At 39.7% G+C, this 17,503-nt stretch overlaps 1 pseudogene; it reads right to left on the bottom strand.

The window, feature by feature from the left end:
* LOC102860930 overlaps window positions 1–12,506 on the bottom strand; it is a 34,598-nt pseudogene extending 22,092 nt beyond the window's left edge.
* Between the last annotated feature and the right edge of the window lie 4,997 nt (window positions 12,507–17,503).

A 17,503-nucleotide genomic window follows, 5' to 3' on the forward strand; every position in this document is an offset into this window, starting at 1 on the left:
GGAGGGTGGAGGGACAGCACAGGAGGGGAAGGCCCTCTATGAGGTGCATTGATTCAGCGACTGGGGTAATCGGGATGGGTGTGTCAGAAGCAGTGCGATTGGCACAGGATAGAGCAGGATTTAGGTCTGTTGTATATAGGGTCACTATGAGTTGCAAACGACTCGATGGCACATAACAACAACAACTTAATCATATGTTGCTTCTCTAAATTCTTCTGTGTCAGTAAATTCTTTTTGGTAAAGTGACTCTGGATATTCCTTTCAACTTCTTTTAATGCTTCATGGATCCTTCAATATTCTTTCCACAGCATACTTAAGTATTGCAACTCGAGGTTTTAATTTGTTCTTTAGTTCCTTCGGCTTAAGAAATGTAGAGTGAGTTTGCCCTTTTGATTTTCTGGCTCAAATTCTTTGCACATTTCATTATAATACTTTGCTTGTCTTCTCGTGCTGCCCTTTGAAATCTTCTATAGCTTTTCATAATATTCTGATGTTATCAATTTAATTTTTTTCTCATTCTGTTGTGATGTCACCTCTATCATTTCTGTCTTTTCCTTCCCCCCCCCCTTTTGTTAAGTTTGCCAATGGTATGTCGATTTTATTGACCCTTTCAAAAATCCAGCTCCTGGTCTTGTTGATAGTTTCAATTGTTTTCCTCTTTTCTATCTCATTGATTTCAGATCTTGTCCATATAATTTTCTTCTAGAAGATGTGCTATTAGGTTGTTGCTCTTTTTCTATTTAATGGAAGTACTGGGTTAGACCATTCATTTTGCTTCTCTTTTCCTTTTTTTATGTATGTGCCTATTGTTATAAACTGCCTTAGCTGCATCCCAGAGATTTTGGTATGTTCTATTTTAATTTTCATTTGTTTCAAGGAACTTTTCATCTTATCTTATTCTTATCTTCATCTTATTCTTCTATAACACAATCGTGTTCTAGTAGGGTGTTATTTAGCTTCCGCTAAGTTTACCAAGCTAGATTGTTTTGTAAGCTTTACTCTCTTATGGTTAATTTCTCATTTTATGGCATTGTGGTCTGAGAAGATACTTTGTATTATTTCAATACTTTTAAACTTGTTGTGGCTTGGTTTGTGTCCTAATAAATGATCAATTCTGGAGAATTTACCATGTGCACTTGAATTGAAAAGTTGAGTTCTGTTTGGGTGCCTACCCTGAATACACAAGGTCAAATTGACTGATTGGATAGTTTAGGTCTTCTCTGTCTTTGTTAAGTTTCTTTTGACCAGACTTATCCTTTGGTATCAGTGCTGTATTAAGGTGGGCTGTACGAGGAGTTATGTGGCATCAGGATTGGTGGAAGATTCATCAACAACACGTGTTATGCAGATGACACAACCCTGCTTGCTGAAACTGAGGAGGACTTGAAGTGCTTCCTGCAGAAGGTCAAGGACTGCAGCCTTCAATATAGACTGAAGCTCAACATTAAGAAAACAAAGATTCTTACCACCGGGCCAATTGGCATCAGTATGGATGGTGAAGAGATTGAGACAGTTAACAGTTTTCGTTTGCTTGGCTCCATAGTCAACACTCTTGGTACCAGCAGCCAAGAAATCAAGAGATTAATTGCATTGGGAAAGTCAGCTGTTAAGGACCTACCCAGAGTACTAAAGAGCAACTATGTAAGGCTGGAGACTAAGGTGCGCTTGATCTGGTCTTATCAATTGCATGTGATGCATTAGAGAGCTGGACAGTAACTAGGGATTATAGAAAGAGAATTGATGCCTTTGAGCTGTGGTGCTGGAGAAGAGTATTGAATATACCATGGACTTCCAGGAGAACAAACAGGTTTTTCCCAGAGAGGGTGAAGCCAGGATGTTCCTTTAAGTCAAGGATTCTGAAACTTCGTCTGACATACTTTGGGCATGTTGCAAGGAGGGATCAGTTCTTGGAGAGAGAGACATCATGTTTGGGAGAGTGGAGTGACAGCGCAGGAGCAGAAGACTCTTGATGAGATGGATCGATTCAGAGATTGGGGTAGTAGAAGTAGGTTTGTCAGAGACAATGATGTTGGCACAGGATAGAGCAGGGTTTAAGGCTCTTGAACATAGGGTTAATCTGAGTCACAAGTGACTCAACGGCACGTAACAACCACCACCACCACTATTGTGGTGCTGTTTATTTCTTTCTTTAATTCTTTAAAAGTTCTTTTATGTACTTTGCTGATCTGTCATTTGTTGCATAAATGTTGACCAAGGTTATGTTTTCTTGATACTGTGTCTTTAATAAATAGTTTCCTTCCTTATATTTTATGGTGATTTTTCACCATGAAGTCTATTTATCAGAGATTAGTATTGCCACATCCTTGCCTTTTTTTTTTTTTCGCTTGGTATATTTTTTCCAGCCTTTGATTTTGTGTCTATCTCCCTGTTCTCATCTTATATGTGTCCGGTAGACAACATATCCTTGATTGGCTTTGGGTTTATTTTTGTTTTTGTTTTTAAATCCATTCTGCTATTCTTCTCTTAAGTGGCTCATATTGTCCTTTTACATTAAGTGTGATTATGGCCCCTGGTGGCCTAGTGGCAAGAAGAAGCTGCACTGCCATTCCAAAGCATCTGGTTCGAGGCCACCAGCTGCTCCACAGCAGAAGGATGGACAATCTCTTCCTGTGTGATTAACTGTCTCTGAAAACCCACCAGAGGGTCAGCGATGGGTCAGCTCTGACTCAATGGTACCTAACAACAATAATCCATTCACAGTAAATGTGATTATTTACAGTCTAGGTTTTGTCATCACCTTTTTGATGTGTTTCTTCTTCTGTTCTTTCTGGTTGCTATGTCCTATCCAAATTCCTTTTCTAGTAGTTTTGGTCCTATTTGCACAAATTCCTTAAATGCCTTCTTTCCTTTATATTTAATGGACACCTTTGATGAATACAGCATCCTGGATGGCAATTGTTTTCTTCCAACTTTCTGTATATGCCATCCAAATGTCTTCTTTTTCACATGGTTTTTGCTGAGAAATCAGAATTTAATTGCACTGGGAAAATCTGCTGTCATTGACCTCTCCAGAGTAATGAGAAGCAATGATGTCAGTCTAGGAATTATGTACATCTCATCCAGGCCATAGTCATTTTTATTTTATTTTATTAATTTTAATGAACATTTACAGAAATTTTTGATTTCCATTCATTCATTGTTGCATTTTTCTCCCTGCCCACACCTCCCCCACCCCAGTTTGTTCTTCTTTGAAAAGTAAAAGAAAAATTCCTTCATTGGTATATTATCTCCCCTCACGCCCCACTGGCCAAGTACACGCCACTATGCAACTTTCATTCTGTACTCTTGTTAAAACTATAATACCCAATCATATATCATTTTTAAACTGTTCTCTCCCTCATCTGTTTCAATGCAGTATACATAATTTATCCAGTTTTTCTCAGTCTCACCCCAACCCTGATATCAGCCCTGTTCTACAACAGTGACACTATATAGTATTTGTCCTTTTTGACTGAGATATTTCACTCAGCATAATGTCCTCCAGGGTCATCCATTTTGTATAATATTTCATGAGTTCCTTGTTTTTCAATGCAGCATAGTATTCCACTGTGTGAATATACCAGAGCTTCTCTATCCATTCGTTTGTTGATGGGCACTTAGATTGTTTCCAACTTTTTGCTATTGTGAACAAAGCCGCAATAAACATGGGTGTGCATATATCTGCGTGGGTGGCAGTTCAGGCCATAGTCTTTGTAATTACTTGCTATGCATCAGCCAGCTGGACATGAGTGAGGATGACATAAGAAGAATTGATGCCTTTGAGTTGTGGTGCTAGAGAAGAATCTCGAACAAGAAAATAAATAGATACATCTTGAAGAAGGGGAAATCAAGTTTCTCCTTTGAGACTAGGATTTTGAAGCTCTGTGTCACATATTCTGGGTATGTGGTCAGGAGAAACCAGTCCCTGGGAAAGGACATCATGCTTGGAAGAGTGGAAGGACAGTACAGGAGAAGAAGACCCCAGATAAGATAGATAGATAGAGAGAGAGAGAGAGAGAGAGTAAATGGGGCAATAAGATAAGGGTAGGTGTGTCATTAAGGGTAGTCAGTGAGACTGGCTTATGATAGGGCAGACTTCAGAGCTGTTTTACATAGGGTGTTGTTAGTCACATGCAACTCAACAGCATTAGCCTATAAATATCTATGAGACTGTTGCGTAAGTTTATTGTGTGGTATAATTCTTCAGCAGATCAGTGGTGACAATTCTGTCTTCTATTTCATTGATTCTGTGTTCCATCTCTCCAACTCTGTTCATGTGTCCCTCCATCATATTGACAACATCTGAAACATTGGACCTCATATTTTGGATCACAGTTTCTTGTTTTTCCAGAGCCTCTAGTACCTCATTTGTTTTATCTATATTGTTTTAGATTTTTTTTTTAAGCTCCTCCTGTTTTTTTGCTTGGTCTTTCACCCATTAAAAGTATTTAGTCATTGTTCTTTTAAATTATATGTCATAAAGTTCCATCAGACTTTCTGGTATCAGGAAATCTATTGGTACTGGGTCACTTTTGGGGGAATGAAAACTTGCTTTGCGCTTGTGTAACTTGTGAGGTGGCCTGTTTCTTTCGTGATGATCCTGTGGTAGAGTTTTTCATGACTGAGGCGATGATAGGTTCTTGATCTGAAGTTACTGCTACAGAAGAGAATTTAGCAGTTATGTGCCTGTGTTCCTCTTTGAACTTTTTAACCAAGGGAAGTTTATGTTCACAGCCTGTGAAAGTGGCCTCTTCTGTTGAATAATTGTTATGGCTAAGTCAGACCAAGGTGCTCTGGATTAAAGGCAGTTAGTTGATTGGACGTGAGGAGATGTGAGGCTCAAGGGGAGGGGAGATCAGTCAGGGTAGGTACAAGCACAGGAATATGCTGGGTGGGCATGTGTTCAGATGCCACACACAGGGATCTCACTCAGGCTGTACGGCTTGTGTCTGGTGGGGCTAGATGTTCAGTTGGGCTTGTGCGAAGACCTCATTCAGTTTGCAGCTGTCCCACTCATGCCTGGTGTGGGGAGAAGGTACCTGCCTAGGTGTGGATGCTCAGGGACCTCACTCAGGTTGCAGATGTCCTGCTGGTGTCCAGCAGGGATAGCTTCCTGATGGACATATGTGAAGACCTCTCTCAGTTTGCAACTGTCCCGCTCATGCCTGGTGGGGCTACCTGCCTGGGTAGAGATGCACGGGAACCTCACTCAGGTTGCAGATGTCCAGCTTGCACACAGTGAGGCTAGTTTCTGGGTGGGACCATGCGAGGAACTTACTCAATTTGCTGCTGTCCAGCTGTATATACTTATCTTATTAAAAGTAAGCATAAAAGCCATTCATTTAAACTTGCCTTAAGGCCTATGGTATTAATGTTTTACCAGCTGATTCTCAAAGCAGATTACTAGGTATTTCTGTCTAGTCCATTCAGATCTGTAGTGTGGATGGTGTTCACTCATTACAATTGAGTCAGAAGAATTAGTGGACCCTCTTGAGAGTTTCTGAGACTGTAAATCACATAGGAAGAGATTGCTTGTCTTCTTTCCCCAGAGTCACTGGTGGGTTGCATTGCCTTTGGATTTGCATCACAACTCACTATGACCTATGTCATAACAGTATATCCAAGAGGATGAGGCTAGCTAACTAATCACTCCTTACTTCCTCATGCCTTTCCTTCTTTCCCATTGTATAGGGGAACACCCCACAACTTAGAGATTACCCTGGGAGCTTGTTACTATCATTATGCCTCTGAATCCATCTTAGTTTACAGTGCCACTGAAACTTGTCCTGCATTTTTACAACACACAAACATCCACCAACAGAGAAGTGGTGGAGGAACATGAGGTGTATTGACCAGTAATCAAACCTGGGATGTAAAAAAAAAAAAAGAATAGAAGTCTACCATTGAATTACCAGTACCTTAATGCCACATTTTAAACACTCATTGTTGTCCAGCAGAAACTCATAGGTAATGCTTCAGTGGATTTTTAGGGGCATGGGAGGAAACTGCCCATCTTTCTTTCTTAGAAGAACTAATGAATTCAAGCAGTCTGCCATTGGACTGGTAGTACAACTCTTTATCCTTTTGCTCACTTAGCAGATCCAAAAGAATGTGTCAAGCAAACTTATTAATGTAATTGAAACATTTAAAAAAACAAATAGAATAAGGGAAGTTGCCTTCTTATTTTGTTATTTTTGTTTAGAAATAGTTTGTACTGTGTGCCATCCAGCCCCTGGGGAGAACTGTTGGGCCCTTGTGTTGATCTGTTTGATCCCCGGGGTGAACTGTTTGGCCCTTGGGGTGAGCCAGTTGTCCCTGGGGTGAGCCATTCAGTCCCTGGGATTAGCTGTTCAGCCTTCTGGATGAGCTGATCAGTCCATGGGTGAACCAATTGGCCCGGGGGGAGAGCTGTTAGATCCTCAGGATGAACTGATTGGCCCTCGGGGTGAGCAGTTTGGCCCTCGGGGTGAGCCATTTGACCCTCGGGGTGAGCTGTTCAGTCCATGGAATGAGCCCTTTGGCCCTTGGGTTGAGCCATTCAGCCCTCAGGGTGAGCCATTCAGTGGCCCTTGGGACAGCTGTTGGGCCCCCGGGGAGGGGGGTGCCATCCTACCCCTGGGAAGAGCCCTTCAGGTTGCTGGGGTATACAGAGAATTTGCTGAGTTTTACTCCAGACCTGAACCCTGAACCCAGTTCCAAAGACAAAAGGGAAATATAACTTCCAGCTAAGGAAGCGAAGGAAGATGGAGCCTCAGGCTTCAGCCAGTCATCCCCACTAGACCCACCTTGGCAAACACTTTGCAGTCCAGAGAGCAGTAAACATCAGAAAAGTATCTTCTAACAAAACAAGAAGGCATATAGCTTCAACTCGGGCCCACCAGAAAGGTGTTAAAGTGGCCTCCTCTTTCCCCCTTCTCCCTTCACATCAATGCCCCCTGTTCAGCATGAAGAAGCCAGAGTCTGCACCCCATTCTTAAATGAGAAACTTGCAAGTGAATAACACAATTTCTTTGTTAAAAAAAAATAATCACCATTGGACTATGCTTACCACTGGCCTGTCTTTTCTTGTCCCCACTGGATCTTTCTCATTTCCTTCACCTACACTCCTGCCCACAAAATTGTGCAGCCCTGCAATTTCATCCCTGCCCATCCTCACCCTTCTGCTCCCAGTCCTCACCTCCTTGAATCCCCATATGTGTTTTTTACAATAAATAAAATTTAAATTAAAAAAATAGCTTGTGCTTATTCTCTCACATCTACAGATCCATCTAGGATCTGGTGGCATTTCCTGAAGACCTTGGTGGTCTGTTGGAGGAAAGAGTCCAATGTTGCTGGCAAGAGACCTGAAATCATAAATCTACCTTTTACCAGAGTACATTTTCTTAAAAAAAATTATAATCTCTTTCATTTCCTTATTTCTCCAATTTCAAATGTAGGATATATGCCTCAGAATGAAGAAGAGAAAATCTTGCTGGGTGCATTTTTTTTTATAATTTCATCTATACTATAGACTCTACCCTTAATCTTAATAGACTATCTAAGCTCAAATACCATTTTATTATTTAAAATAAGAGTATCAAATACATAAATTTACTTTTTTATTCTAGTTCGTGCATGATGGCCAAAAGAAACATTCGGCTTAATCTTTCTGATGGCATGTGAAATTTACAGTGGATCTGAATTTGTCTGGTTTTATTTTTCTCCCCTTGCACATGGATCTTCAATAAAGCATCCAAAAGGAAATAAAGTAGAACCAGACATTTCTATCAGAACTTTCACATGCAATTACTAAAAATTCCACCATCACTTACTGCCTACAAACTAGTTTTTAAAATCACATCTAATTTTTATACTGTTAATCCAATTGAAACACCTGAATCTAGACTTTATAATTTTGTTCAATTATTATGAAAACTGATAGAGTTGCTGAGATTTTTGTAACAAGTGATATAATTTCTACATATATATAGACTTACACTTTAAATTATTTCTGGAAAATGAAGGGTAGAAACTACCACTATTCTTAAGAATCAAGACTTTTCCACATAAATATTATTGGTTGTTGTAGTACTTTCTTGAGTTCCAGTCCTAAATTTTTTTTACTGTTTATAAGATATGCTCAAACTTATTATATAAAAACCCAAACTAATTCTTTTCCTTCCCTTTTCTTTACTCCAAGCAAACTTGCTTCTCTTCTCTAGTATTATTCTTTGTCTTGGCAGAATAAAACCATATTTCTTCCAATATAAGATGTTACCAATTAGAAAACACTTCATTATTTTTCTGTATTACTAAAGAAGAAGAGTGTAGCACTTAAAACATGACACGCTACCAATGATATATCCTGACTTTGGAAAGGTAGAATGTGGGAAATATACATTTTAGATGCAAAGAAATATAGCAGTTGCTTAACTCAATATACTCCCTCCTGTATCCTTAGTGAAAGAACTCATTATTTTAGCAGGCCACTAGAATAAAGGCTTACTTTTTCTCCTTTTCTATTGACTGTTTATGTTGTGCGTGCTGTCAAGTCAGAACTGAACAATAGCTGACCCTTCAGCGGACTTCAGAGGCAGTAAATCACATGGGAGGAGATTACCCTTTTCCCACAGAAAAGCTGGTACATTCTAACAGCAAGCCTTTAGTATTGCAGTGCAGTTTCTTACCACTAGGCTTCCAGGGATCCCTTTCTATTGACTGTTAGTTGTTGTTGTTGGGTGCCATCGAGTCGAATACAACTGTAGCAACCCTATGAACAACAAACCTGAACCTGTCTTATACTGTGACATCCTCACACTTCCTGATACACTAGAGTCCATTGTGTCTGTCATTGTTAATCAAATAAAAAGGATCTCCTTTCCAGATCCTGATTGCTTTAACTAAAAGGCCACCAGCCACTAACTGCTTGTTAATCACAAAGGCCTACCTAAGGAGGCCCAATTTTATTGTTAGGGTGGCAGAAAAATGAGTGATCTCTTTTCCCTATGATTTATAGTCTTTAAAATCAATGGAAAGTCACTATGATCAGAAGCAATTTGATAGTAGTGAATTTAATTTTTGAGTTCTGTTGGTAGAAACAGCTGTGTGACTGAATTCTGGCCAATGAAAAACGGACCATGCAAAACTTGAGAAGCTTTTTAAACATATATAGGTGCTGTACCTTCTCTTACTTCTTATTTCCTTTTTTTTTTTTCTTTCATCCTCTCACCTAGATGTAGCTGTGATCACTTAGATCCCAAAGACAAGATGCAGTAGGCTTCCAAGGCTGTAAGCCTTAAGAGGAGGAAACAGCTTCATCCTCTGCCTTGCAGAATGACTGGTGGATTTGCACTGATGACCTGTCATTTTACAGCTCAGGGGGAATCCACTACACCACGAGGGCTCCAAATCAAGATTCAGTTCCATAGTCAATAATTACTAACAGTTTATGCTTACAATCACACTCCCTTTTCCTTTTCTTGTTTTGTTGTGCTTAACAAAATGACTCCATAAGTTTTTCGGATTTTTTTTTTTTTGCAATAGAACTTATATACCATTTAAAAATATTTACATACGGGTATTTTATAATGTAATTACAGATAAGATACATCTATATAGAGTATCTTAAATAGTCCTATACAACAACAGTTTTTAACTCTCAAGTCAACTACATACATTTTTATACATTAAATTGTACTTCATAAAGATATGTTGAAGTCCTAATTCCTGAAGGCCTCTAGTTTAAAGAGATTATCAATTAAGTCACATCACAATACTGTGAATTATATTTCTTAATCCCTTCTTAGTGGTAGCATCTTAAAGGTGGACTGACATTAAGAGAGACACAAGGAGAAAGCATTCACAAGTCAAGGAATGGCAAGAAGCATTCAGGGATAACAGAAGCTAAAAGAGACAAGGAAAGATCTTCACATAAAGCTGACAGCCTCAGATACAAAACCCAAGATCAGTAACTTGAAATTTGTGCTCAGGTGCTGACAGATCAAATAAGGAGGCTGGCATCTACCAGAAGACAATGTTGTCATATACTGTGGAGTTGGAATCAATCCATGGCTGACCCGCCAACAGGTTTTCAGAGGCAGTTAATCTCACGGTAAGAAATTGCCCATCTTTCTCCATGGAGAAGCTGGTGAGTTAGAGCTGTGTCTTTGGATTGGCAGGGTAATTCTTTCCAACTCAGCCACCAGAGCCGTCTGGAAGTATTGGAGTTTTAATAAGCAGTTACTGCCCTGGGCAGTGGCACAACAAGACCTGGGTTTCTCCATTCTTCAGAGAGAAGCAGGGGCTTTTATATCTATGGTGAACAAAGATGGCATGTTGCCAAGGCCCCAGATGTCCAAGGCCACCATAACAAATATTGCATAACTTAGTATTAGGTAACTTACATCACTTAGTAAGTGGAACTGGCAGCAAGCAGGAGCTTAGCCATATTTTGACATGGCAAAAGCCTGTTCTTCTACACTGACAGAAAGAGAGACCATAGACTTGATGATGCCTAGAATTGGGACTTATAAGCTCCAGACTGCTGAGAAAATAAGTTTGTTATTTGAAGTCATCATTTTGTTATGGCAGCAATAATAAACTAAAACTTAGGTGAAATACAACTCTCTTGCTATCCTGCACCTGCATTCATATAGCTGAGCATAACTGGAACAAAGCACAAACTCGTAAGTCTCAGCTGACCACAAGTCTCAAGTAGGCCCTAAATGCTGCTCGTCAACCATATTAAATTTCCCTATCTTCTTAATCCTTTATGTTCTCATTTTCTTTAATGTCAGTTTCATGTATTTTCTCTCCTAAGATTTCTATTACATTCTCTCATAACATTTCTTCTTGCCAATGACTTTGCTTTCTGCTAAAATTGAAGCATTCTGAAGAATACTTTTTCAGGTACTCACCATCATATCCCTTGCCTTCTGCATTCACATACTCTACCTTTCCTCCAGTTACCATAAACAACTATCCATACCCTTGCTGTAGTTGTTGGTTGCCAGTGTGTTGAAAAATACATACAGTTGAATACTTTTACGTAGTCAGTGAAATACAAGTAAACACCTTTCTGATATTTCTGCCTTTAGCCAAGATTCATAACATCAGCAATGATACCCCTTGTTCCTTATCCTCTTCTGAAACAAGTTTGAATTTCTGGCAGTTCTGGCAGTATACTGCTGCATTTAATTTTCTATTATCTTCAGAATGATTTTACTGCATGTGATGTTAATGACAATATCATATAATCTCTACACACCAGTGAATTATCTTTCTTTGGAAAGGGCACAAATGTGGATTACTTCTAATCAGCAGGCCAGGTAACTGTTTTCCAAATTTCTTAGCATTGATAAATATGCACATCTGTTCGTTGAACCATCTCCAGTGGTGTTCTTTCAATTTCTGGGTGCCTGCTTTCCCCAGATGTGTATAGTAAAGATTGTACTTCTTTCTTTAGTACTATAAGTCTTGGACTATATGCTACCTCTCAAAATGGTTGAACACTAACCAAATATTTTTGATACAGTGATTCTGTATTTCTTTCATATCTTTTTGATGTTTCTTTCATCGTTCAAAGTTTTGCCCATAAACGTCTTCAGTACTGTAAGTGGATTGGTGAATATTTTCTACAGTTCTTTCAGTTTGAAAAATAATGAGTATGTTTTTCCTAACTTAACAACTGACCTAAATTTTTAATAATGAAACTCCTTGGGTAATTATTATATATACACATCATCTCCAGTTTTTCTCCTATTCCCTCTTTAACTGATGCCACCAAAATTGACTTTCTCAAAGTTTCCAATGTCTACGACGTTGCCAAAACCTCTGAAAGATTTTCCGATTTTGTGTCATCTGACCTATCACTTGATATAATTAAGTTATTTAGTACTTAATACATCTACTTAGCCAGAACACCATGTTGTCTTGATTTTCCTCCTACTGTACTTAAATGCTCCTTCTGAGTTCATCTCTCCAAAACATATTTATTTGCATTATATTGTTTCAGGACTCAGTCTTTAGTTTTTCTAACTCTTGCATTCCAATCACCTGTAATTATCAATGTATTCTGATTGCATGTTTGATCAATTTCAGACTATAGAAGCTGGTAGATATCTTCACTTTCTTCATCTTTACATTAGTGCTTGGTGGAAAATTTTTAATAATAGTCATGGTAACTGTTTATCTTTGTTGTTGCTGTTGTTAGGTGGCACTGAGTCATAGACAACTCATAGTGACCCTATGAACGAAAGGCCTGAGCACTGTTCATAGAGTTTCCGGAGGCAAGCCATTTAGGAATTGGATGCCACTCCTGCTTCCAGGCTTGTTTTAATTAGGAAGCTCCAGCAAACATTGTCCACCATGGGTAATCATTATCACATTTGGCACATCAGTGTCACAGTGTTCAGCATCACAACAACCAAGAGTTACCTCTGTACAGCAATGCACAGACCCGAGGTCCGCAGGCACTCAGGCATCAAGAAGTCACAGAAATCCTGGGTGGAGCCAACCAGGAAGGACATGGCCGCCTTCTCTCCCCTCCCTCTTTGGGGCTTTAAGCCACCGCCTGCCTTAAACCCTAGGCCAAGCCTCGAGGGCCTCAATCGTGGGGAGACGATCAGTCCTGCATGTCAAACACAAGCCCGAAAAAGCACTCGACCCCCCCCCCCCAAACTTGCCATTACTTGGGCACACACACGGACCACCATGATCAGGCAGCAAGAAGTCACAGAAGCCCTCCTTGGATGGAGCCATCGGGGAAGACCATAGCCAGCTTCTCTAATCATATAAATATTTTCCTATCACTGACAGTGTTGCTCTTCAAAGTTGTTGTTATGTGACATTGAGCAGCTGGTGACACATAGCGACCCTATGTACAATGGCTCTGAACTCTGCCCTATCCTGAGTCAATCTCACTGTCTCTGACACATCTACCTCTATTACCCCAGTGACTTTATCAATCCATCTTAACTGGGATCTTCTTCTCCTGCACCATCCCTTCACCTTCTCCAAGGACATCATGGCCACGTTCCCACTGTATGTGAGATGAAGCTTCAAAATCCTTGCCCCCAAGGAGCAGTTTGGTCTCACACTCTCCAGGAGAGACCTATTTGTTCTTTTAGCAGTTCATGGTATATTCAGTATTTTTCTCCGGCACCACAGCTCAAAGGCATCCGTTCTTCTTCTGCCATCCTTATTCATTGTCCAGCTCTCTGATGCATAGCAAATAATTGCAAAGAACATGGCATGGATCAGACACACCTTAATCTCTAGACTGGTATTGTTGTTCTTCAGTACTCTGGAGAAGTCCCTGACAGCAGATTCCCAATGCAATTTGACAGCAGATTCCCAATGCAATTTGTCCTTTGATTTCCTGACTGCTGGTAACAAGAGTGTTGATTGTAGAGCCAAGAAATCTGAAGTTATTAACAATCTAAATATCTTCTCTTTTTATCGTGAAGCTTCCAATTGGCCCAGTGCTGAAAATCTTTGTGTGTTTGTGTGTGTGTGTGTGTTGTTGTTGTTGTTAAGTGCCGTCGAGTCGTAGGTGATTTCATAGCAACCCTATGAAAGGAAGTCAACACTTGAGTGACTTTGATCTTTTTTCCAGGTTCATAGGGTTTCCAGAGGCAAGCTATTTACAGATGTGGATGTCACTCCTGATTCCAGGCTCCACCAAACACTGCCCACCATGGGTATCGCATTTGACACATCAGTGTCACAGTGTTCAGCTTCACAGCAACCACAAGTTACCTCTGTAAGGGAAGTGGACACGCCAGGGTTATATGAATTTTGGTATATATATATTTGTTGTTGTTATGTGCCATCGAGTCACTTGTGACTCATAGCAACCCAATGTACAAGAGCCTTAAACCCAGTATTATTATATATATAAAATACTGGTTTACTTACAAAGTTGGTATACAATGTTTTCCACGCTGGGTCTTTGCCATTTCCTTTACCCACACCTCCCTCCACGCATCAAATTGTGAGACTCTATGATTAAGCTGCCTCCACATCCTCACCCATCTGCTCCTCTCTCCCCATGTTGGATTTTCAAACACATTTTACAATAATAATCTTATATGATATTTGTCCTTATGGGACTAAGTTAGTTGAATCTTTCTTTTCTTGATGTTGAACTTCGATTCATATTGAAGGCTGCAGTCTTGACCTTCTGCAGCAAATGTCTCAGGTCCTCAGCAGGTTTTGTCATCTGCATTCTTCAGGGTTGTTGTTGTTATGTACTATTGAGTTGCCTGTGACCCATAGCAACCCTATGTACAGCGGCTCTGAAGCCTGCCCTGTCGTGAGCTAGTCTCACTGACTCCAAAACACCTACTGATGTTGTTCCAGTTACTGCAGCAACCCAGGGTCTTCCTCTCTGCACTGTCCCCCCACCCTTTCAAGCACGATGTCCTTCTTCAAGGACCAGTCCCTCCTGGTCATGTACCCAGAGTATGTGAGATGAGCTTCAAAATCCTATCCTCCAAGGAGAAAGGGTTTCACCCTCTCCAAGACAAACTTATTTATTTTCTTGGCAGTCCCATGGTATGTTCAAAACTCTTCTCAAGCACCACAACTCAAAGACATCAATTCTTCTTCTGTCACCCTTAGTCACTATCCAGCCACCTCTCTGATGTATAGCAAGTGATTGCGAAGATCGTGCCTGGATCAGGTGCACCTTAGTCTCTAGACTGACATTGTGCTTCTCAGTACTCTGGAGAGGTTCCTGACAGCAGATTTTTCCAACGCAATTCATCTTTTCATTTCCTGAGCGCTGGTGCCAACAGTGTTGGTTGTGGAGTCAAGCAAGCTGTAACTGTTGACAATCTCAATCTCTTTCTCCATCTATCATGGTGCTGCCAATTGGCCTGGTGGTGAGAATTTTTGTCTTCTTGACGTTGAGTTTCAATTTATATTAAAGACTTCGGTCCTTGACCTTCTGCAGCAAGTGCTTCAGGTCCTTCTCGGTGTAGCTATAGAATATTATTTATGACAATTAACACAACGCCATTACTCTTTAATATGTCATTTTTATAGGAGACTACATAATTCATTCAAAATGGCCAATATTAATCCATTTCAGCTTACCAGTGCCTAGAATACGTATCTTCAAACATTCAGTTTCATTTTTGATACCATCATATTTTCTTTGAGCCTTATTTTGTAAATTCCACATTTTGATTATGAATATAGCTGTTTCTTCTCATTTTGACCAGTGTCACATCAGCACCATCGACTGCCAAAAGAACACGTCAGTCTGTCTTAGAGAAAGTACATACGATTAGGATTATCATTAGAGGCAACGATGGTGAACTTTCATCATAAATACTTTGGGAATATTATTAGAAAAGATATCAGGCTTAGAAAAGTAGGGGAGCAACAAAAGAGAGGAAGGCCCTCAACAAGGTGATTAACACAGTGGGCTCAAGCATAGTGGAATTTGTAAGAATGGCACAGGCTAGGGCAAGATTTGGTCTGCTGTTCATAGAATTACTATGAGTCACATTCAACTTGGAAGACACCTAAAAATCAGTGATACCAAAGAAAAGCTGTTTTATTCCATCTGTGTCACTAAAATCTACTGTAAGGAGGAAGCTCTTCACAGTTGACTTTTCAATGCTTTCGTACCTAAAGGACAAACCTTTCAGCACTATATCAGACAATGTTCATTAGTATGTTTGGTTGTTGTTGTTGTTGTTATTGTTTTTAAAAGTAAATCTTCAATCTTTCTTCCTACTAAGTTTTAGCCAGGAAGCTCCATTGAACATTGTCTACCATGAATGATTTTTCTGGTATTTGAATCACCAGTGCATAACACCCAGTCGCAGGACACCACACAACCACAACAGTATAACAATAACAAACATTCAAGTAGTGAAAATATCTTACTTCTATGCTTACAACATTTCATGTGATTAAACATATTCTTTCTTCACCTCCCTAGATTTCTCTTTAACTTTCTGTCTCTCTTGTCTCAATAAATTCCTTTCATCTTCAAGTATATCTAGAATATGACCACTTCTCTTCAACTCTATTGCTAGATGTTCTCACCTTAGCATCTGTACTCTTTGTCTGAAAATACACTCCCCTCTAGATTTCAACATGGATACCTCCTTCCTTCCCAAAGTCTTTGATCAAGTGTCACCTTTTCAATGAATCTTCCTCTGAGATATGTATCAGTCAATGTCTTGTCAAGAAAATAGAAACCACTTTAGCCATTTCACACAGAGGAAATTTAATTTAGGGAATTGTTTACACAGGTGATGGGATTGCTGAGTAGCCAAACAAGGCTGATAGTGAAGATATTAGGATCAGCAGGAAGCTGCTATCACCCCTAGGGCTAAAACACCACAGGGAATAAGTGGTGTGACCAAGGTCCCCAAACTAGGATTATCCAGTGAGAACTAAAAATGGGCTGTCCCAAAGGAGGTGGTCATGAAGAAAATGCAAGAGTCAGAGATCCTTTCCTGAAGTGTAAGAAAGAAGCATGAATGCTCTAATGTGTTCCCTCCTCCTAGTCTGTCAATGCCTCATTAGTTAAATCTACCTAGAAATTGGAAATCAAGGAAACCTGGGAGATGTTTTTGTTTATGAAATGAAAAACAGAGGCAAGGCAGAGAACAGATCTTAAAGCAAAGTAACAAAAATTCAACATACAATTGGATAAAAAATTACAAGCTCTCAACCCCTATAATTATACTACCAATTTCTATCATAGGATTTATTTTTATATTATATCTATTGCTTGTTACCGGAAAGGAATATTTTTCTGCTTTCTTCTTACTTATTTCTTTTTATTCCCAAACATTGAGAAGAAGATTGCCTCACACTTAATAGATGCTGAATAATGAATGAATCCCTGAGGATCATGAAGATGTTTGTCTCTGGATTTGTTTTACATGAGAAAGAAATAAATTTTCTTTTTTTTGTAAGATTTTTTTTTTTCGTTTTAATATCACATGCCATTGATACTCAGCTGTAAGCCATTCAAACTCATACTGTGGTAAAATAGGAAACCACACATAGCTGATCCTTCCTCAGGTTCCAGAAGCTGTAAATCATATGGAAGGAAAATGCCAATTCTTTCCCCTCAGGGCTCCTGGTGGATACCAACTGCTAGAGAGGTCTAGCCTTTGGGTTAGCAGTGGACCACAGCTAGACATCTTTTATCAGGCAAACGTCTCTATTTCTCCCCTTCCCACGTTTTGTGCTTCTTTTCTTGTTGACTTTATATTCTAAATTTTTTTGATCTTTAGTTCTTGACTTGGAGTTTTAGTTCAACATATCTCTGAATTGGACATATAAGATTGGCTTCCCCCCACTATGATTTCCTTTCTGTTACTTTGAAATTGTTTGTTGTTGTTGTTATGTGCCATCGAGTTGCTTGCGACTCATAGCGACCCTATATACAACAGCTCTAAAACCTGCTCTATCGTGTGCCAATTGCACTGCCTCTGACACACCCATCCCGATTACCCCAGTCACTGAATCAATCCACTTCATAGAGGGTCTT

The sequence above is a fragment of the Elephantulus edwardii genome, unplaced genomic scaffold (assembly GCF_000299155.1).
Source record: "Elephantulus edwardii isolate Elephantulus edwardi_28Jun2011 unplaced genomic scaffold, EleEdw1.0 scaffold00079, whole genome shotgun sequence".
Lineage (NCBI taxonomy): Eukaryota > Metazoa > Chordata > Mammalia > Macroscelidea > Macroscelididae > Elephantulus > Elephantulus edwardii.